General features: G+C 43.8%; 1 protein-coding gene across 1 annotated transcript in view; it reads right to left on the reverse strand.

The window, feature by feature from the left end:
- MFAP3L (microfibril associated protein 3 like) overlaps nt 1-15,188 on the reverse strand; it is a 41,409-nt gene extending 26,221 nt beyond the window's left edge. Inside the window, exon 1 of the mRNA XM_039219213.1 lies at nt 15,151-15,188. The gene's annotated coding sequence lies outside the window, so the exon portion shown is untranslated. The remainder of the gene's footprint in view (nt 1-15,150) is intronic.
- Nucleotides 15,189-23,016: the final 7,828 nt, after the last annotated feature.

The raw sequence follows: 23,016 nt of genomic DNA on the forward strand, positions 1-23,016 counted from the left end.
TTGATTGCCTGTCCAGCATCCATTCCAAATCCCACCTTCCCCTTCCCACAAGCCCCATGGCTCACAGTCTTCCCAGCTCTAATCTTCCATTGCACCTGCAGCTTGTACCAAACTTTTAATACTCCTCCTTGGCATATGATCTCGCATTTTTTAGTTTTGTGTTGAGGAAACTTTTCAATTACAAGGAGAGCGCTTTGATGGCAGAAACTCTGGCATGAAGCTCTGCAGAGTATCCTTAGTACTGGGTACCCACAGTAATGCATATCCCCTTGCTGCATGAAGCACACTTCCTTGAAATCCAACGGCAACTCTCTCAGAATAAACTCACCACGTATTACCAGAAGAACATACAGACGACCTGTCACTTTGGGCACTGGAGAAATATTCTACAAATGTACTCTGTGTGGCTTGTTGGATTTTACAGACAGCATGTTGAAAAGTTCAGTTAATAACACTATAACATTGTGAAAGACATTTTAGCCACCAAAGAATAAACCAGGAGTACTATAATCCAGCATCTTAAAATGCAGTCCTTCAAAATAAAAGAACAAAGGCGACAGAGTCCAAAACCAGGGTTTAACAAAAGCTACAATGGACAAATTGTTAAGCTTCATGTGTTTGCTCATGGCCTTTGGGAAAACTTTCATAGAATACTTTATGTTCTGTGAATAAAACGAAAGAGAAAATATTTAGCAAACATCAAATGTCCTTTCTTTATTCAGCCTCTTCCCTATTTCCTGATTGTACTTTATCTTAAAAACGTGTAATAAAAATGCTTTGTTGGATCTTATTTTTGTTTCTTCACCTATAATAAAACATGACTATTGACCATGTATTTCTGGGAGGAAAAGGGCCCCTTGTTTAGGGTGTTTTGGACTAAATGAATATACATTATTGTTTTTTCTTGGCACTGTTCATGCTGGCATTTCCCCCATCAACTCTGATGAGTAATTTTATAGTTACATAACCGGATTTTGTCACAATGTCTACTGAGAGTTATCACTTTTTTCATTTTTACACAAATGAGGCCATAGGCACAAAGGCTGCCTTTTAGTTTAAAGCACATTCTTGACAGGTTTCTCCTCATGAAGCCAGGAGAAGAAATCCCAACTTTGTGTGAAATGAAGAGAGACACTAAAATACTCATTACATCATAAACACTAGCTTTTTAAAACTGGTAGCCAACTGAGGCCATTTTGGTTATGACCCAATTTTGGACTCTCCTAACTTTGTTAAAGATCAACATATACTGAGTTTTTAGGTAGTTAAGGTGGTATCTGAGTATGGACTATGAGAATCCAAAGTCAAAAAGTCTGAAACATTTGTAGAACAAGAAGTTTCCTGTAGCAATTATTATTGTCCAGGATCAAACCATTTAAGTGCTAAGTCCACTAAGTTATATCTCAATGTCCAGTCATATTGCAAAAAGATTCATACTGTCTTTGTTTCTTCCTTATGAATGTTCTAGAATCTATTTGTGTAGAGATTCTTGATGCCTCTAATAACACAAAGTTAATCCCTGACTCAGAAGGCAAATGTGATCATTACATGAAACTATGTAAGAACATTATTTTTAGGTTACTTTTAGAAGCACCCAGGCAGGTCAGTTCAATCCAAATCAATACACATTAACGGAGAACTTCTGTGCCAGGGACATTGCCAGGGATGAAGAATGCAAAGTTAAGACACAGTCCTTACCCCCTGTCATCCAGAAATCTAGTGGGAGAAGAGAGAAAAGTATGGCAACAAATAAAGGCAATATGATAACATCCCCATCAGAGAGAGGTCAAAGATCTGCTGGGGTACAGGAGTGGAGACCCAAGTGGTCTGGAAAGGCCAGGAAGAACAATCTATAAGAAGTGGCCCTTCAGTTTAATTATAAAAGAATTCACTAAGTAGACCAAGGGGGAGAAGCTGATCCAAAAGGTGGAAGAGTATATTCAAGGAAACGCTGAATGGAGAGAACCTGGCACAAGTGGGGAAATAAGAGTAATTAGGCACCACTTGGTGGTATGCAGCAAGGGGGAGATAGGCTGGTCCAAATAATGAAGGGAATGGTATGTAATACCATGGATGGGGTGTACTCACAAGTTTTGGAAGGGGGAAGTTACAGGGCCAGTTTTGTGTTTAGAAAGATCACCTTGCTCAGAGTGTGGCTGATGATGGTGAGGTGGCTAGGGGCCTACTACAGTATCCAGGAAGGACAGAAAGAATAGGGGCATGGACTAAAAGCAGTGGGGAAGGGAAGACATGGGCATATCCAAAAGAGGTACAGGAATTAGAATGTACAGGATTGAATGATTGCCTGCCTACACAGCAGGTGAAAGTAATCCCCAGACCTGTGGAGTAGCAGTGCCTATGGTCACACCAAAAGCTCTCAGAGGAAAGGAGTGTTTCATTCACTAAGAACCAGTGCCTGGCACTGCATGTGGAATACACATGAACACATGAGTTAGGAATTTCAACCAGCAACTCCCTGGGGCTGCACTGCCCAGTCACTTTTCCACTTGGATGGAGGCCTGTCTGCTGGCCGTGTGGCTGAGCAGAGCCCATGGTGGCTACTGCCTGTTCCACTAAACTCTCCTGGCTTCTCTCTCTCCTTGCCCTGCAAGTCCTGGCTGATGGAAGGTTTAGTGAAGGCAAGCAGCGGCAGTGCCACTTAAATTTCTGAACTGTCACAAACTGCGAGCTATATAGCTGCATATCATGGGAAGAAGTAAGGGCTGTCTTGTGAAAGTAGCCAGCACCTGGAAGGAAAAAGAGACTAAGAGGCTTCATGGCATTCTTGGCACACCCTTTATCTATTAACTGTGTGGCATTAGGATAATTTAGAGCTACTTACTGGGTAGAACAAAATATATACCCGGACTTGCTGGGCTGCTGTGAATGGCCACCAGATGAGCTCTCTAAGCTCTCCAAACGATTTAGAAGGAGCTAGAACAAAAGGTCTCAATCCTATTTTATCAACTGCACTAATGATAAGGCCTCTATAGGATTTTATGCCTTGTTATTTTTTCAATATACAAAAGGCACATAGTTTTCAAAAACTGATCTGTTTTAAATCACTGTTTTTCAAACCTGAAAATGAACTCTATGCCAAGATGCCATCTTTGTAATACTTTATCAGTGGTGTGTAATATTAAGAAAGCACTCTTGGATCTTCATCACAATTTTCCTACGTGTACATTTTTCTGATTAAAAGTAAGGCTGACATAAAATAAAGCTCTTGGAAATATAATGTTTAAAAAAAGAGGAAGAGAGAGAACTACAGTAAAGGTTTTCCTCCACAAATACAATTATCGTTAGGCAAGATAGAAACAGGTCTATCATACATATTGGTTCACGTCACTATAATATTAGAGCTGGAAAAGCTCAGATGTGTTTTCATAAAGGTTTTCCTTTATACAAGATGAGGAAGGGAGGCCCAGAAAGGATGCGCAATTGTCCAGGGTCACACGATCGAGTGGCTTAGAACCAGGATAAAAAGCTCGCACCCAGAACGGGCCTGAATGACGCTACAGTCTCTTGTTCCAAAAATGGACCGTTTGACTTGCCCTAGTGGTCGAGGCCTGCATTGAGGGCTATTCTAATCATAGGTGTATCTTTTTGAGGAGTTTCCTGATGCTTCAGTGTACATTTAGTTTCTTCAAATTCTCATTCTAAGGGAATAGGCTAAAATAGTTTTGGGCCCAATGAATGCAAATCCTTAACTGATCAGAGAGATATTTCCTCCAGAATCTGATGGTCCAGGGAATAAGCCCAACTTGGGAGATGAATACAAATAGGACAGATGCACTGGGAGATGGTGCCTTTGTGCTACAAGCCCAATACCAAAAACACCTTACGATGCAAATAAAAGGATTAAGACATTGTCTTGGCTTTTTTTTTTTTTCCCAATCTCTGACACCCTCATTATCAGCTTTTATATACATATAAAACCCAAAGCTGGTTCAGAAGCACCTCTGTTTATGTCTTTCTTTTCCTGTCCCTGTCACTACTTTTTCCAGTATCTTCTCCCTTAAAAAAAAAATGTATCCTTTCAAAATATTTTCCCTACTCTCTTGGAGTATATATATACAGAGATTCATACTTTCTTTCTAGTACAATTAATTTATGTCACCTGCACTACTGCTGCCAAATCTCAATCCTTGTTTTCATTTCATCTCAAGCCCATTTCCTTGGAAGTGCCTGATATATTAGTATATGAGCCTCTATTACCAGAGAGAAGTCAGGCAGAGGCTGATAAGCATCTGGTAGCCTGGACACATCGATGAGTACAAACTCTTCTCTGGCCGGAAAAGTGGCTAGAGGATCCCATGGTACCAGGGAGATGCTTTATCAAGGTGCTGACCCCTCACCGCCTGCCTGCACATCCAGGCTGGCCGGCACTCTGCCTGGACAGAGGCGGCAGACACACATCCCCGTGCAGCCTGCACAGCACCCTGCTCTATCAATCAGTAGGCAACTATTCTTACCGGGTGTTCCTAAATAGGATATATGGCCAGAGGCGATTGCAAACAATTACGTTTTCTTGTGGATTCTGGTATACTTTGTAAACTCTTAAGGCCTTGATAGTGAAAGGACCTTTCTCAGTTTCACTCCTTGACTGTACACAGACAGCTTCCCACCTGGCCAGATGTAATGCACTTGTGGGCAGTTTTCCATAGACATGATATTACAAAGGGTGGCTGATGATGTTGTGCTTGGATGGCCAATGATAAAGCTATCTCACTTACTATGAGTGTGAAGAATAGCATTACTAGTACCCAGCCAAGACACAGAGTGATGCTAATAGGAATACATCCAGTGTCCAAGTGATATAGCCTCTTCCCACTGGTCTCCCGGTAGCCAGAGAACTGAGATCATAATACAGCAAAGGGGTGGAATTGGGTTCCTAGGATAAGAAATGGGATGGGCCCTGAGGTTAAGGTCAAGAACAGAAATCTTGGGGTCAGGTGTGAAGAGCACACTAGTTAAGCATTTTAGGATTAAAACCCACAAACTCCTTTCTTCAGTTTTGCCATTTACTAGTAGATGACCTCTGGGAGTCAGCTGATCCATCTGAGCTGCTGACCAGTCTCTTAGGTCCCTTCCTATCTAACATTCTATGACCTCGGCAACCAGGAGTGGGACTGGGGCTGGCCAAGGGATGGAATGGTGAGTGGTGGAGAGAAGAGGGAAAGAGCAAGGAGTGTTTGTGTACAATAAAGATCTCACTACAGGAAATTCAATCAGGGCAAGGAACTGTGATTGCCAGGCCATTTGTGACTTGGTGATAAATCAGGTACCACTTGTGTGTCATACAGCACGTGGTAGCTTGTTCTCCGTAGGGAATGTGACTTCTTCAGTGTTTCTCACTACCTAAGCAATATAATGAAAAAGAAAACAGACTCAAGCTCCCAGGGCCTTTGAATCTTCCATCTACACTCTCCCCACACTGCTCAAGTGAATTAGCTCAGACTCCTGTAGGGCTGTACCACTGAGGAGCTGGTTGAGGTAGACCAGAGTCCCCATCTGGGGCCTTGAAATCTTCATTTCACTTGATAATTCGCTGCAGAAAAGTCTTGTGTGTGCTCTTGCAATTTGGGGGTATAACCTTTATCATGAAAATTCTGCCACAACAAAATGTGATGGGTGCTCAAATATATATTGACTGCTCTAGACACTAGACATTCATTACTTCTTTTTTTTAATGTTTATTTTTGAGAAAGAGAGAGTGTGTGGGGGGGGGGGCAAGGGAGGGACACAGAGAGAGGGAGACACAGAATCTGAAGCAGGCTACAGGCTCAGCTGACATCTCAGAGCCCAATATGGGCCCTGAACCCATGAACCCTGAGATCATGACCTGAGCCCAAGTCACGGCTTAACTGACTAAGCCACCCAGGTGCCCCTCTGGGGATTATTTTCTATGCCTGAAATACACATTCTTTTTATTGTTGAGATGGGAAGCAAACGCCTACTTAATTTATACCTCAAATGTTGAAACCCTCCCTCACTTCTTATCTCTCCTCTTGTTTGATTAAAGCCATTCAAATTCACGGTGTAGGAACTGGATTACTCAGGGTTTCTTCTTTCAGCAGAGTAAAATTTCATCTATTTGAAAAAATATTCTCAATAACTGAAGAGGGTGGTGAAAAAAGCTTTTCCTCCTTCCTCCTTTACCAGCTTATTATCACAAAGTGGAACTGCATAATGAATTATTTCTCTGAATCACATATGCCAAGTGTGTTTCATAGACACTAAGAGCTGCATCTTAGTGAAAAACAGATCAGAAGAGGTCCTGTAACTCAAATTCGATTCGATTTGTTATTAAGAGTGCAACAACAATGTCCCTTATGCTCACCTAGCATTCATAGTTTAAGAAACACTCCTAGAGATGGTATCCCATAGGAGTCTCCCACTGCCCCCAGGATGTGGGCAGGCCCATGAAGTTCCATCCACACTGGCAGTAAGAGAGGCAGAGGCCAGCCCACAAGAGGAAGCCCCTCTCAGGACCTCGTTTTCTCTCACTCCAGGACCCTGCTAACCCATGTGCATCTATCAGGAATGAATATTGCAGCATGGCCAAATTGTCTAAACGTCAGAAGCACCCAACTGTCATCATGGTTACTTAAAATTAATACTTTCAAAATATTGATAATCGTTTTAAAAATTATTATTTAAAAACTCTGGACATGAGAGCAATATCTTTCAAAATCTGGTTGAAACTGAATCATCTTCTAGCTGCCTTCACTGCATATCCTAAGATCCTTACCCTTTAAAGTGTTTTTCAGTGTGACAATGTGGAAAATTACCTTAACTAAACAAACACACAAACAAACCACCACCACCAATAACAACAAAAAGCAGAAGAAAGTTGACAATGTGGACTCATTGACTGCCACACAGGATTTCTGAAGAAAGCTTTGCCATTCTCTCAGCTTTGATGAGAAGAGGCCTTGAGCACACTTCTTAACGATTTCTCACCTCTGCAGTCAGATTCATCTAAGTGATAAGAAAAATTAGGAGTTGGCTATATCAATTAAGATGTACTCAAAGTATTTATGAGGCCACTATTATCAGTTTAGTACCAATTGCTGTGGGGATTAAAAAAATGTAAAGGCCAGTTCTTTACCCTAATGGTGCTCAGAATCTTGGTGATTGCTGCATACAAAGCAATATATAATTAAGCACTAAACTGGGTATATACCACAGAAATTCAGAGGAGGGCCAGCTGGAAAGGTCACAGACTGTGCCCTGGGGTTGGTCAAATCCTGAAGGGTGAATAAAGGAGACAGGATGGTTTTCTCAGCAGGAGTAATGGCTTCGTTTAGACAAGCAGGGATGGAAATAAACATGGCATGTCAATTAAAAACAAAAATTGATGTTATAGTATATTTTCGCAAGGCTCACGCAGTGAATCTGATGTGCATCCCCATCTCGAGAGCTCAGATATTAGGGTACTCCTCCAGAAATTCTATTTAAGAAGGGGGCCTCTGGGTTTGCTTAGGAGAAATGATAATGAGGACTCTGGGACAGATGCCATTACTTAGAAAGTAAATCTAACACACCAGTGAACAAAGGGGAGACAGCCAGAGCATGGAGATAGGGATGAGATGCCCTGGGAAGGCAGGAAGGAAGCGAGCATACACTATAGGTCCTAGGTTCAGTTGCAAAAGGAGTAATGCTCTGCCATCAGTAAAGTATTGGTAACACCCAAGTGGTTTCTGGAAATTAATTTCAAGTTCCTCAAAAGTGTTTTAAGAGGGAGAGAACCAGGTTACCTTTGGGAAGTCTAACAAGAGCAAGTAATCTAATGTTGTCCAAACCCTGAAGGAAAAAATAAAAAACTTCCCTTCAACTTGGACTGACAGCAGGCATGGAAAAAAGGTAGGTGGGGAGAGAGCAAGAACAGGAGTACAGGCACGATTAGTGACAGCAATGCAGCCCAGCACCAGTCTTTGGTAGGGAGGCAGAAACTGACAAAGTGAAGTTAACAATAGCAGCTGAGAAGCAAGAAAGCTTCATGATTACCAAATGTTTGAACCTTCCCGTGGCCATCCTGGGGTGTAAAGACCCAAAAGGAAGTCCTGGGTGAAACTTGGAGCCAAACACTAATCCAGTCTTTAGTCAAATACATCTCCATGCTGAGGACCAGGGAAAGCGGGTTTTGCATCTTTAAGAAAACACAGCCCCTATACATCTATTTACATCTTTACAGCGGAGCTTGGCCAGTGGGAAGAAAGGAATTAACTGGTTAACTTCGGATGGTTATAAATATTATAAATATTATACAGCTCTTGCTATTTCTAAGAGGGTACAGAAAGGTGGAGACCCCAGAACAGATGTATCCCATCTTCTGTAGGAAAGGGGATGCTTTAATGAGTGGATGAGCATGATGTGAATTGGCCCCAGCATGGGCCCTCCAGTCCTGAATGGGTAATTCTGGAGCACTTTATTCCAACCCATTTATTTCCTTAAGGAGCACAGCCTTCCTTCCACTCTTCCCGGTGCCATCAGCCAACTCAAATTCTCAATGGAAGGAAAGATTTTGAAATTAAATATAAATACCTGCTCAGCAAACTTCCTTTTTTTTGCATGGATTACAAAGTTAACTTCAGCCCAGCTTCTACGACAGTTGCCTTCTAATGCAGAACTAGGGAAGTCTACCCCACCGTCAATGTCTTTCAGTCTCATTAGCATCCCCAAATCCTTCTGCCCAGAAGCTGATGAACCATCAGTTTCTTCTTTTCCTGATGCCTCCCTTACAAAGTACGTGCCCTGCAAAGAAATTCTGATTTCCTCCTTCACACACAGCTCTGCATTTGGGCTTTCCTGCTCCTCTGCTGCTTTAGGTCCCTCTGGTTAAGCACAGATAGTGGAAGTCAGTCCCTCTGGTCCTAAAACTTCTGGTGCTCAGCAGGAGAACCCTTGAGAGAGCATGCCTTCCCACACTTCTGCAGTACTTGACACAGATAATGCAATCATGTGCGAGCTGTTTCAGATGTCTTTCCTTCCCTGTCCACATGACTACCACAGCCCTGGTTTGTCCCAGGTTTATGTGCTCATCATCTCTGACAGGTGCCACTCTAGCAGATTCCTTCCTCACTGACCTGCCTTTAGTCTTACCTGCCTCAGAGCCACATACCATGTTGTTGCTGAAATTTGCTGACTCTAAGAGATCTGACTTAAAACAGATTCCATGTGTTTGTCAGTATATAAAACTAAGGTCCTCAGCAGGACATACATGATCCTTCATGATCTGACTCCTATCCACCTCTTTAACCGCATCTCTGGAGTTTTCCCTGGCCCTCCCCTTTCCTGAGCTCCTTATATTCCCCATACCACCTCTGTGCCTCCAGCTGGCCATGCTACCTTTCATAGCCTTGCTCATCTGGCAACCCCCTACTTGGCTTTCAAGTCTTGGTTCAAAATCCCTCCATGAACCCCCCCAGATAGCCCCAGACACCCCTGTTTTCACTGACCTTTATCCATACCTTCATATTTTTTCTGCAATTATTTTCGTGCACATCTGTCCCACCATTAGATGAACTCTCAGGTCATCAGTATTTGTTGAATGGATCTCATCGATTTAATTAATGAGTGGATGAGAGAAACTTATCTGAAGATACAGATTTGGAGATATTGGTGTGTGGGCCAGTGGTGCAGTCATGAGGAAAAATAAATTGCTCAGAAAGAACACAGAACACCACAAGATGAGAAGACCAAGGTTAGAATTTGGAGAAAAGCGAGACAAGCCCTCAGGGAAAGAGCAATAAAAAACAAACAAATAAATAAATAAAGCATGGAGAGAACTAGAGTCTCATATCCCAGAAACCAAGGCAGAGGAGATTCAAAAAAGAGGGAATGGTTTGCACTGAACTAGTCCTTTACAGTGGTAAACAATAATTATTACATCATTATATAAGGACATTTGGATAAAAATCTTATAAATTTATGCAAATGGAGGCTACATAATATAGACGCATAGTTTTGTTTTCATTAAGATAATTCTTAATCAAGTCTTACTGTTTTCAGTTTCAGATTTTGCCAGCCCACTGCTTCTTTCACCATGTTATCTGAAAAGTACATATTTCTCTTATCATTTTTTTTCTTTTTAAAAATTTTTTTAATGTTTATTTTTGAGACAGAGAGAGACAGAGTGAGAGCAGTGCAGGGGCAGAGACAGAGAAAGAGAAGAAGACACAAAATCTGAGGCAGGCTCCAGGCTCCAAGGTGTCAGCACAGAGCCCAACCCGGGCGTGACAACTCACAGACCGTGAGATCATGACCTGAGCCAAAGTTGGACACCTAACTAACTGAGCCACCCAGGCGTCCCTCTTATCAATTTTTTTCTAACATATAGTTCAGTTTCAATTCAGAGCCACTCTTGTAACACAAAGGTGGATTTATTCAGTTTAAGGTTCCAGACACATAAAGATGTCAACTGAATCAGACTGTAAGTTTTTACAGGACAGAAATTAAGCCCTTGTACTTAAAAGCGAGTGAATAAATAAACATTTGGAAAGAATGACTGAATTTCTTATATTTTAACACAGAAGTTAGGTAATCTAGGATCATAGCTATTATCCATACCCTGGCAAATACAGAGCCCACGGCCAACACTGCTAATTGATTTTGGCCATTTTTCCACTAAGCCTGCATAAGACCACAACACCCCACAAGCTACTAGCAAATGGTCAGAGCTGGCCCAGGTGACTTGAGACATTACATCACCTCAAGCTGACTGCATTAGATTTGAGCTTTCCTAGTCCTCTGTTCCCCTATGCATGGTAAAGAGCCAGCAGAGCAGCCGTCTGGGAAGAGGAAAATGGGCAGAAACAAAGTAGTCAAAACGTGACTTAGCCCTTCTTTACTCTTTAGGATTTTCTATTGCAGATTGTGAACAGAAGTTTCTTAAGCTAATGATTTCACACACACATACAAATGCCATTTAAGGTCAATTCAGAGAACCGCATTATAGAACATGCTGCTTCCAGCTTTCTGTCACTGACCACCTCTGGCTAGACACCCTTTGTTAAATGCTGTATAAATCTTGGGATTTAGCCATACACTGCTTTTTTAGGAAGATAAATCTGGCAGCAGTCTGTTCTTGCATGTTCCTGTTTAAAAATGCTTAGCTGGTGTCCCATGGTCTTTCTGTATGTAATAGGATAAAATCCAAACTCCTTTGCATGGCATCAACTTCACCACAATGAAAGGACCATTACATTCTTCCTCTCCTGCCCCTGTTCATTATTCCATCATAGCAAGTCTTCTTCCTTTCTATGACACTAAGTTATAAACTTAGTGACTTTAACATACAAATGTAGTATCTTTCAGTTCTGTGGGTTAAAAGTTCAAGATGGATCCACCTAGGCTAATCAGAGAGTTGGCAGGGCTGGGTTCCTTCTGGAAGCCCTAGAACAGCATCCGTTTCCTTCCTTACCTTTGCCAGCTTCTAGAGGCTGTCTGCATTCTTCATTCATCCCCCTTCCATCTTCAAAGCCAGCAATGGCCAGTCGACTCTTGCACATGGCATCCCTCTGACACTGACTTGTTTTCCTCTTCCACCTATACAGACTCTTGTGATGACACTGGGCCCCCGAATAATCCAGATAATCTCTATCTCAAAATCTTCAACTTAATCACATCTGCAAGGTCCCAGAGTGAGAGCTTTGTGGGGGGGGGGGGGGATTATTCTAACTACCATAGTGGTATTCCCTCTCCCTGGAGAGCTCATGTCTCTACTTAGAAGATTCCCCCCCACCAAATTCCTCAGGAATTCCTTAAGATCCTGTGGAAATGTCACTGTTTTCATGGGGGTCCCTCTTCCTCCAACCCAAGGGGCTCATTTCTCTGGTCTCCTCAGTCCCGTGTACAAATACCTCTCCTGAAGCACCTACCTCGCACTGGAGTTTATTTGTCCTCCAGTATGTCTCTCTGACTAGATTCTGAGTCACTAAGCCTTATTTGTTTCTGCAGCCCCTGGGGCCTACCTATTAAAGGCTGTGAGGAAGAAAAATGAATTTTAATGAGTGGGATTTTAATGAGTGAAGACCTCGGGTGGAGGCAGAGGTAAGACACTATGTTTGCAGTACAGCTTAGAAACTAGTTCTGACAGCTCTGAATTGGGTCTTATCACATCATCAACCAAACCCCTTAATCCTTTAACCATTCCAGGCAGGTGTTGCAGCAAACTTAAACCATTCACATCTGAGGATATTTCTAACTTCAGTGTGAGTCGCCATGGATCACAAAATGTCAGGGTTTTAAGTATCCTCCTGGACATGGCTGGGAAAGGGCAAGCTGCACCCCCAGGGCTTGGTCAGGTTAGGGAAGTGATGCTATCTGAGTGATTTCTGAATTCCAGAAAAATGACACCCATCTAACAAATCTGACTACTATGTTGGAGGTTAAAAGCAACTTTGCCACAATATTTATTTGGTATTTCAGTATCTGGAAGCTCTTGCATTAAGAAAAAAAAAAAAAAAAAGAACAGGGGTGCCTGAGTGGCTCAGTTGCTAAAGCATCCGACTTTGGCTTAGATCAAGATCTCGCAGTTCGTGAGTTCGGGCCCCTCTGCCGGGCTCTGTGCCAACAGCTCAGAGCCTGGAGCCTGCTTTGGATTCTGTGTCCCTCTCTCACTGTGCACCTCCCCTGCTCATGCTCTGTCTCTCTCTCCCTCAAGAATAAATAAAAAACATTTTAAAAAAATAGAAAAGTTCGAATTAAGCAAAGATAAAATAGCCTCAATTATTTAAATTGCAAGCCAAATGAGAAGTTGAATAAATTATGACCACATGAAAGGGGGGAGATCTATTTTTAAAGGCCAATAGTTCGCTGTGAATCTCCAGTGTCACTAACACTGTACAGTATAGAAATCTGAAGATATGGAAATAAAATGAAAAACAACGTGCCTAAACAGTTCAGCTGAAAGAACCCAACAGGCACAAAAAAGAAGAAATTATCACCTGTTTCTTAACTGGAATACAAAGTCTACTGTGTTATTTTTTCTTCGTTAGTAAAACCCTTCATTTTCTTGGTTAATAAGACCCGTCTTCAACCTAAATCCCGTCAGCTTTTTTCATTTTAGTTTAGGGTACTCCATCCGTTGGTGGAATTCCTGAAGCCATAAGCAGTGTTTAAATATGCCTTTTGTTAAATTTCACTGTTTTTCCTAACCTTGAAAAAATGAGATGTTTGGATCCAGAAGGGGGCCTACTGATCTGTGTTAGAGCTCACATTCACCAAGAGAGAAACTAAAACCTTGCTGCTTCCTCTAGGTGAAGAAGAGCCCAAGGCTAAGGGGAGACATTACTGCCTGTCCATTGGGGAATGCAGCCTGAGAACCCAAGGCCTGCTGTACCAGGTAAGCTGCACATACATGCAGTACTTCATGGCAGACTTTAAACTTGATGCATTTTTATAGAAAATGGAAGTACAGTTTCTCAATATGTGCACTGTTTTTGTTCAAACTTCTAAATTTTTCTATGAATGTATTTAGAAGTACATTTAGGAGCAATGAACACCACCAACCAAACTCTTTGGCTAAAATGGAGGACTTCAGGCCTAATTGGCAGAAATACTAATCATGTTCCTATTGTTGTCATCTGGACCTTCCAAGTCTGTCCTGTACTTAAATTTTGTTTCTGTATAGGCAAAGCATAAAGCCCACTGGGGAAATCACTCAGAGTATCTGGAATTAGAGCTGGAGCCATCTCAGGCCAGAACAAACATTAAAGGCTATTCACAAACCAATGAAAAGTCAATGCACCTCCAAAGTCTATTAAGGTCTGTCAAGAATGCAAACAAGTTTTATAATAAGCTAATAAAGAAAACAACTGAATCTACTAAGTGGTACTTATGGAAACAGGCTTGAGAATATAGCCTTAGAGGTAGAACTGGTTCCCACCTGAACAAGAATTGTTTACCTTGCTCCTATTAAATCCAATAATCCAAAGAGTGGTAATGATACCAAATGTTTTAGGAAGAACCAACAGTAGAAACTCCAGTGTGATCTACGAACTGCAGTTCTACTGATCGTCTCTACATCGTTCTAATGTTCTCTCTTCCGAATATAAATCTTCCATCTTGCATTTCATCCTGAACAATTTTACTATGTTCAGCATAGTAGCAACTGAAAAAAAATGTGTTTCATCTAGAAGCAAAAGTGAGAAACCTTTACAAAAAACACTGAGTTTCTCCAACGCTGAATTTCCAAGTTCTTAATATAAGCTAAGATAATGCAAACTAAAGAATGCTACTGTAACCAAACTTTTCTGCTAACAAGTATCCTCAAAAACAATGACAATTCAACCATAATAGACTATTTTTCTACAGGATGAGCAGATAATGGACCTACAAACATTCTTCCTTTTTGCTGGCTGGCTTTATAAATCTTGCAACTTGCAAGCTCAAGTTTTTTTGGAGGCAAGGCAAGTTAATGGTTGAGCTTAAAATAAATCGGTTTTGCAATTACTTTTTTTTTTTTTTTTTTTTTTTTTTAGCCAATGAAGCACGTTTCCTCATTCCACACCATGAAGCAATTCGATGTCAACTTGCTATGGAGTCAAATGCGACAAACTCCGAGAGCTCCAGTCTCGAGGCGGCGGCTTGCTGCACCCACAGCTTCCCGCACTCCTGCAGCATCAGGACGCTGCACTCTCCCGGCTCTGGGCACAGAACGCAAACTCAGGGCCTCCGGGCCACAGGACAGTACAGTACATCCTAGCCCCGTCCCGGGGAAACTAAGGCACGGTGACCCAAGCGATCTGGAGTCTGGCGAAGGCCCCTGCCGCTCCTTGGTGTTCCATTGGCCCCGGAGGTTTGGGAGGCTCCTCAGCAGCACAGTGTGGACACCGTGCTCTTCACCTTAGGAAGATTATGGCACAAGCCCAAGAGGTGGCTGCCCCAACCCCCCCCCCCCCCCCCCCCCCCCCCCCCCAGGTCCCGCCCCGCGCGTATCTCGAAGCCTCCTGCGACCCCCAGGAGCCTGCTCCTGGGACCTCGCTGCTCCTCCAGTGCGCAGCCTACGCCTTGGGCTCCACCAGCCTGAGTGCCCGAAAGTTCCGCGGCCGCAGCGGCCGCAACGACCCAGCAGCCCACCCCGTGCGGGGCTCCCTGCCACCCGCGCCCAGCCGCCCCTGCTGTCCCGGCGCCCCAGCTAACCTGACGCCGCCGCGCCACTCAGGTGGCCGCCGTGCGCCCCTCGCCATGGCCAGCCTGCGAGCTGTCGCTGCTCCGCGCCCGACGCCCGGCAGCACCTACTGCGGGCGAGCCGCCTCCGCCAGCGCCGGGCAGAGATGCGGGCTGCGCCGCAGGCGGCCGGGAGTGCGGAGCTTCCCACCTACAGGAGCCGGAGCCGGCCGGTGCCGAGCATGCCCAGTGCGGCTCGCCGGGCGTCGCGGAGGCGCGGGGCCGGGCGGGGTGTCGCCGCCGGGTTTTCGCTGCAGCCACAGGCGCGGGGCGGAGCTGGCGGCGCCGGACGAACCTGTGGGAGCCGCGGGACCCGCCCGCAGTGCAGTGGGGCGGGCTGAGGGCGCCGAGTCCCCCGTTCAGTTTGCGCAGCCTGTGGGGTGCGACTCTGCCGGCCCCGCGGCCCCGCTCCAGCACGCCGCGGCTGTTGCTGGAGCTGAGGGCACTTATTTCCGACGCTGTGGTGCTTGGGCGGCGTGACCGATAATTGTCAGGGGGCAGGGCGCTCCCAGGGCTTCCAGCGCAACTTTTCTGAGCGTCGCGTCGCACTGTGGTTCAGGGACACCCGGGAACAGGTTTCCTAGGATTCCATCCTGGGATACGGGAGAGAGCCAGCCCTCCAGCCCCTGAACTTACCCTATCTCCAAAGCCACCTGTCAAGCCACTTGGCAATTAAAAGCTTCGCACGTCTTCCCGGGTGACTCTGTGGTCACTTCTAAAGCCCACATTGAAGAAGCTGAAAGAAAACACCGGAGGACGTTCACTGGTGGCTTCTGAGTGGTGGGGTTCCGGGGATTTTAAATATTCTTCCTTTTCCACTTATTTGTAGTTCCTGAGTTTTCTCTAATGAACAATATGGTGCTTTTTAAAGAAGATCATGTTCTAAAATTATTTTTTAAAACGCCTGCAGAACTTCGGCGGCACGACCCTGCAACGTAGGGTAGCGCCCCCCACCCTCCCTGTTTTCTTTTTAGACTTGCGGGAGACAATTTCTGGGGCCCGGACCAGGCTCCTCCTCCCTGGCTCCTATCGGCCCGCCCCCTTGGCCACGCCCCACTCCGACCCTTTTACTCCAGTACCGCCCTCTTCTCCTTCGGCTGCTGCGAAAACTAGGAGAGGTGGACTTTCAACACTGACGTTCCCCGTGGCTCTTGTCGCCAGACTGGGCACGTTCCGCCGCCGGGTCAGGAACTGCTGACAAGGAGAGAGGCTTTTTAAGCACCTCTCAGGCTCTCTCCTTCTTCTCTCTGTCCTTGGCAAAAGAAACAAAGTAGCACCCGCGACCCCCTGCCCCGAGCTGGGACCTGCAAAGTGGGTCAGGACTCAACTGAGCATGCTCAGAGCAGTGCCAGAACGCCGCACGCGGCTGCATCTCGTTGCCCAAGGTTGATGTGGCTGCGCTCGCTGGTCACGACATCCAAGGTCAGGAGGCGGGTGGAAGCTGGGACCCTCAAGATGCGCTATAACCTCAACACGTGGACAAGGTCGCCCCCACCCAGGCGAGTTGGGGGGCGGGGAGAGGGTGCGTGGAATCTGGCTTTTAAGTCACTCAAAGCCTGATTTTCCCCTAAAAGATTGAAATTAGAAATCATATTTTAACATTAGCTTTATGGCATCTCCAATAATAACATATTTTAGCTCTAAGAACTTTTCAGACCGTCTTTCTTTAAAGTGTAGATCTTTTTTCAAATATTTAATAAGAGTTCTTTACATTTGCACTGGAACCCTAAATTTTCACTTGTTTTATCAAAGATTAAATGTTTGTCCTCACGTTCAAATAATTCCGCAGGTTATATTTCTTTTTTTTTCCCCTTTGTTCACTCTGATTCTCCTGTCCACCTCTTTTCAAATTCTAAGCGAATCTGCAGAATGCTCTCAATGCTATGTTAGATAGGCTTGAGGCAGGTGTGAGAAACTTGCTTTGAATCTTCTGTTGCCGAACACTGAAGTGCAGAAGGATTACAGGGAAGAGATTTTACAGGCTTGGGGTGAATAAACTCAATAACCCAGAGAGAGCCTTGCAGTGAGCCCAGGTGGGTGAGTGGGATAGTTTTCTGCTTTCTATCTGAGGAGGAGAAAAATAGACAGGTGATGTTTGGTTTGATAGTGGGAAATACTCTCACTAGGAGTTGACTTCATCTCAATCTCTCCCTCTCATCCAGCTCCGGTTCAGCTTTGGCCTGATTGGAAACACCATCTTTAGTGGAAGGTCACTATTAGGAAGAACCTCCGTGTTTGCCCCTAGACTCTGACTTGTGCTAGGGTCACCCTCATCCCTGAGCTTTGAGAGTCCATTGTTGCTGGTTCCTCCTGAGCACTGCTCTTGATGCCTATAGACATCCACATCACAAATAGTCTGGCTGGGGAAAAGATGGGTTGGACATCTCTTTAATAGTCCATATTGCCATTCAGATGGGGAAAGTCTGAAGCTTCCTCGTCCCCAGTCTTCCATGACACAAACCTTTCTTGGTTTTTCTACCTTTCTGATTATTCCTTCTCCTCTTCTTTCTCTGGGTTCTTTTCCTTTGGACCACCCCATTGTAAGTCTTCTGTCCTGTGCCCTCTTCTCTTCTGTTCTTCCTGAGGGTACTCATCCAATGTGATGAGTGTCAGTGCCAAGGTGGTATTCGGTTCATGTGTGTATAGGGCCATGGTAGCTGTTGATTGCTACAATTCTTTCTGGTCCATCAGGTACCTGTTCTGACTGGTCAGTATCTATGCCTGATCATTTGTCTCTACTAGTTATTAATATTTTTAATATTGTCTTTGCCGCTAATATTATATTCCTCTCCAAATCTCCCTGAGTTCAGACCTTTATATGTCATCTGCCAATCTCAATTGCTATGACCCTCGGGAAACTTGAGCCAAATATGTCTCAAAACAGAACTCATGAGCTGTAGTTGCTTTTCTACTTAGATGTCCTAACTTGGCTACTGGTGTGCACCCCACAAAAATGGATGCTATCCTAGATTCGTCCATCTGCCTTTCCTCTATCATCCAGGGAGTCACTGCCCTTAGACATCTCTGAATACAGACCCTCCACCTGCACTACCCTCTCAGGTCCATCATCCCTTCTAAATGGGCCTTCTCTCTCTGTGTTGCCTCCGATCTAGTCTTCATGCCTCCTCAGACTTTCCTTTCAAGAAAATTATATTTCAGCATATCTGCTAAAAATCCTTAAATTGATTCACAGTGCCTTCAGAATAAAGTTCAAGTTCTAAGCATGAACTGGCCCCTGTCTATCTCTCTCCAGATTAGTCTCCAGCCAGTGTCCCCTAGTGTCTCATATCCTAGTGGATTTGAACTATTTGTTATGGGAATTCATGCCTCCATGTTCTTTTAGTTCTTTTGTTTCTTCTTGCCTCTTGTTCACCCCTTGGCAACAGTTAAGCCTTCAAGGTCCATTTCAGGCTGAGTCCCCTGTGACCTCCTCTAGATGACTTCATCCTGAGTACTTTACCTGTGTCCTATACTTTGTCTTCATTTTGACACCTAACCTTGATTTATTTATTTTTTCAATTCTTCCACTACATTGTAGGTGATATGACAGCAAGGGCTTATCTCAACCATCTTTGTATCATTGTGTTCAGTTTTTAGTAACATTTTACTTAACAAATGAATGACAGACATTTGTACCCATACAATATTTAAAGTTCATTAATTTTTAAAATTCTTACCGAGTATTGTAAATAGAATGCAGAGAAAAAATACCAGAACAAAGTCACATCACATACAACCTGCTGAAAGGTTTTGCTTTTTTGAGCAATATAAGCAAGATTTCAGATTTGACCTTAAGCTCAGTGAATTTTTTTTTTTTGGCTTCGGAAATCAGGGAGTGTTTTGTGAGCCAGTCTGATGTACTTGTATTATCAGTCTCTAACTACTTAGAGCTCAGCATTGTATTGCTAATTAATCCACAAATTCTATTGTTCTCTATCATTGTGTTTCCTTCTATAGGATTGTTATAATCCTCTAATTATATAGTTAGTCCTTAGAATAGATTTTGTTTGTTTTTTTTCTGTTGAAAGTATGGCACCTCTGGAGAGCAGATTAACCCTTTAGGAATGAACATAATTTGTATGGTTCTCCCAGCTCCCATTGTCTGCCCAGAGCTCCTAGAGTTAACATATGGAGGGGACTGACCACCTGCTTCAGAACCCCGCAGGGGATGAGACACACCTTCCAGACCTCCTGGATAGAATGATCAAGGGGGCAGCATTTTTAGCAAGACCTGAAGGGGATTCCAGATGCTATATTTGAGAAACATAGTTCTACATCATGTGATAACGGTTAGTCCAGAACTTCAAGTATCCCAAATATTGGCTTTCTTTGGCAGAGTGATACATGTGAGTGGGAAGGGAATCGGTCCATTTAAAAAAGTGTTGTCCATACTTGTGCTTATTAAATAGCCTTCACTTAGAGTCTGGAGAATATAGAAGAGTATGTAGCAAAGTAGCTTCTTGGTTTTTTGTGTGTTGAACCACAGGGGGTTTTACTTGGTGACCATGTAGGCCAGGTATCATTCTCCAGCACCTCTTTCCTCAGTTTGGCCTCCTTTGACAAAGGGTGACTGGGACAGCAGGTCTGACCTTGTCCCCTTCCTGGAAGAGACAATAAGAGATCTATAAACTTACATTAGGCTTTTTCCTTGTTCCTGGGAGTCTGAAAGGATGCAATTAGGGAGGGACTAGGGGGAGGGATGAAAGAAAAATACGTCTCCCCACAGTCTTTTGATTTGCTGGCCAAGGAGAGGGAAGCTTCCTGAGAAGTCTGAATCAGTATTAGAAAAATATTCCCTTCCTCATCGTGGGTTTGGACTATTTGTGTTGGTCCTTTGGAGGTGTGGGTGCATGTGTGTGGTCTAACCAGTCAGCCAGCTGCAAAAACCGGGGTAGCAGATGGTGTATCTGCTACTCACAGGGGTTAGAAGCTCCAGCTCACAGGGTCATGCCCTTCCCGGAACCCCCGGTGAGACAACACCGGAGCCCTGCCCGCCTGGACACTTTGCCAGCCTGGGACATTAATGGGCATTGTAGTTGAGCCTCCCACCCCCAGGGCTTCCTTATGGACAATGACTCCCATTAGGGAAATGAATTGTTGGCCAGAGAAGAGATGAATCTAGAAGTCACCACCACTGTCTAGGAGCTTTCTGAAAGGTGGATGGATATTTGCACAGGAAGGTCAGAAGAGAGAACTCTTTGGTAAGAGAGGTGTGAAAAGAGCCCTGGAAAGGCTGATTGGGGACATGGGGTGAGTCCTAGGGAGACCCCTTTGTAAAAACTTGACTTCACAGGTGCTTCTCTCTTGGATTCTGGAAAAGTTCTGTTTTGTGCATAGCATGAAGTTTTGTTCTTCCAGCTTACACTTTCCTTGGGAAGGAGGGAAGGCCAAACATTCACTTTCCTACTATAAGGTGGAGGAGGTCAGTGTTGGGTGACCCAGGTTATCAAACGAACAAACCACTCTCTGACAAGTGGGAAAACAAACATCCAAAGGAAGCTAGCATATTCTCCAGGAGTCCTACAAGGACAGTCATTTGTCCTGACACTTGATGGGAGATCACAGTACCAACTTCAGAATGCTGCTCTAGCCCAAGGAGCTCTCAAGCCCAGGTGAGCATCTGCAGTGTCACTGTGACACCAGCGGCAATAACTCCATAGATCTGTGCAATCAGAAATCCACAATAAAGTCCGAAAGTAATTGTCCATCTTTGTGCTCGTGATTTTCATGCCTCCCTCTCTTGAGTAGTAAATATACTAGAGTTAAGAGAGAAGGGAAAGAAATCATATATTTTTTTTCTTTTTATCTTGTGGTTAAATGGGACACCAAAAGTCTCTGTGTGGATACAGGGACTTCTGTGAGGACAGAGGCTGGGAAGAAACCCCAAGCTGTGGCTGGGGCCAGGGAGGACAGACGCTGAGGTGTAGGACAGGGAAGTATAAGCTCTCTGGGGGGCTCAGGGGACTTACAGCACCAAGAATGGGGGGAATAAGATGCTGGCCAGGCAGTAGGTAGAAAGAGCTGGTTTTCATTTGGTAGGATTTGAAGGACCCTGGAAAGCTAAGAATCCTCTCATTCTATGGAGATCTGGCTTCCTTTTTTGGGGTCTTCCCCTCTGCTGGGCTAGGTTTCCATAAAGCAAGGAGCTGTGGTCCAAAGTTCAAACCTTTCCCCAAGCGGCTCCATACTGGGGAGTATGAAGGCTCTGGACATCTACAAATGAATTGTCACCACGGCTCAGGGCTGAGAGGGCACTAACATTTATTTGTTATCGTATTTCAGTGGTGGTTTGAGCCAACCCTCAGAATAAAGTTTTCTGACAGTTTGAAACTCTGTTCTTTCCCATCACAAAGACACAGCTTAGTGTGCTAACCTTCAATATGATGCCTTTCCTCTCCCAAATAATAAATATAACTTCAGCATGTAATTAATGGAACCACTGTGTTTGGTTCATTCTCCACCATGGATGAGTGTGTTTATGAATAGTTGGGTTTTTTCTCTCTCTCGCTTAAGTGTAGTGTGGGGCTTATGATGTAACTGTGGTTATCTGGCTAAAGGAATAGGTTTCCCATTTGGATTACACCTGCTTTTCAGGCATATATAAGCTTTGAAATTTCTCTTTAGTAAGTTTCTTCAACCTAATCCGGTATAGTTTTTTGGCTTATAATAGATGCCAGTAAATTTTGTTGAGTTACATGCTGGATATTGGTGTTAGAACTGCACGTTGGAGTATCTTGGTGGCAGGCATTTAAAAATACAAATACCATGAGTTGCTTGGCTGGTCCGAAATGCCATTCAGATTTGAGCCTCTCAGTCTGTATGATATTGATTCTGCTTTTCTTTCTGATGACATGTTTCAGGAATGTGACCAGCATGTTTTTCCTTGATTTGGGTCAGCTGGCAAAAAGGCAAGGCTGCTAATAAATTGTGGATAAACATATGACTGAACGCATGAACATTTTGAAGGAGAAGGTTACTAAGGGACACTTAGTGGCTGGTTTTTTTTTTTTTTTAGCATCATATCATAGTTTATGGGTTCCATATCATAATTCCTGCTATTAATTATATATAATAGTATTTCTGCTGTTAGTTTCAGTGAGTCTTCCTTTTTGCTTTCATAGGAATTTTAAAGGTGGCATGATTTTGAAATTAACCGTCCCTAAAACTTGAGGAATTTTTTGATTATATTTATGAATTAAATGGGTTGATTTTCTTAAACTGAATAAAAATTATGATTTGGTGCTCACAAGGGTAGGAGGTAGGGTGTGGGGTGAGGTGGCTCAGAGGTACAGCTAAGAATCATTAATACGCATAATGACATTGCCTAGCAATGACAGGGAGAAGACAGAGGGGAGTATAAAAGGACTCTGCAGATCCATGTTGATGTGATTGATTTCAGTGATTTATAATTCTGTGTATCTGCTTTGGCCCACAGTACTAATTATTGAAAATGGGCTAGGTTTGAAAGGGGAATACCCAGCCTGTGTTTAGGAGTCTTCTACTGTTACGTGAATATTACATTTAATTACATTAAAAGTCCACTATTGCTTATTGCCCATAAGAGACATGGTAGATAATGAGTTCACTCAGAGCAGAACTCCCTATCATTCCTGAGCCCTTTACCAGCCTATAATTCACCTGGCCCTGGGCCCCCTCTCCTAAGGGTACCAGAAGAGCCAGAGAACAAAAGAGATCTCTGAAGGTGTTAGTGTTAAGAAAGAGCACCAAAATAGTCATCCAAGGGAAAGTCACACTCCCTCCCCCTGCCGTACATTCATTTTATAGCTCAAAGTCTGGCATTTTGAAGTTCCTACATACTATAACTACGTACTAGTACTA

Source organism: Hyaena hyaena, unplaced genomic scaffold, assembly GCF_003009895.1.
Source record: "Hyaena hyaena isolate Hyena2069 unplaced genomic scaffold, ASM300989v1 scaffold_804, whole genome shotgun sequence".
NCBI classification, from domain to species: domain Eukaryota; kingdom Metazoa; phylum Chordata; class Mammalia; order Carnivora; family Hyaenidae; genus Hyaena; species Hyaena hyaena.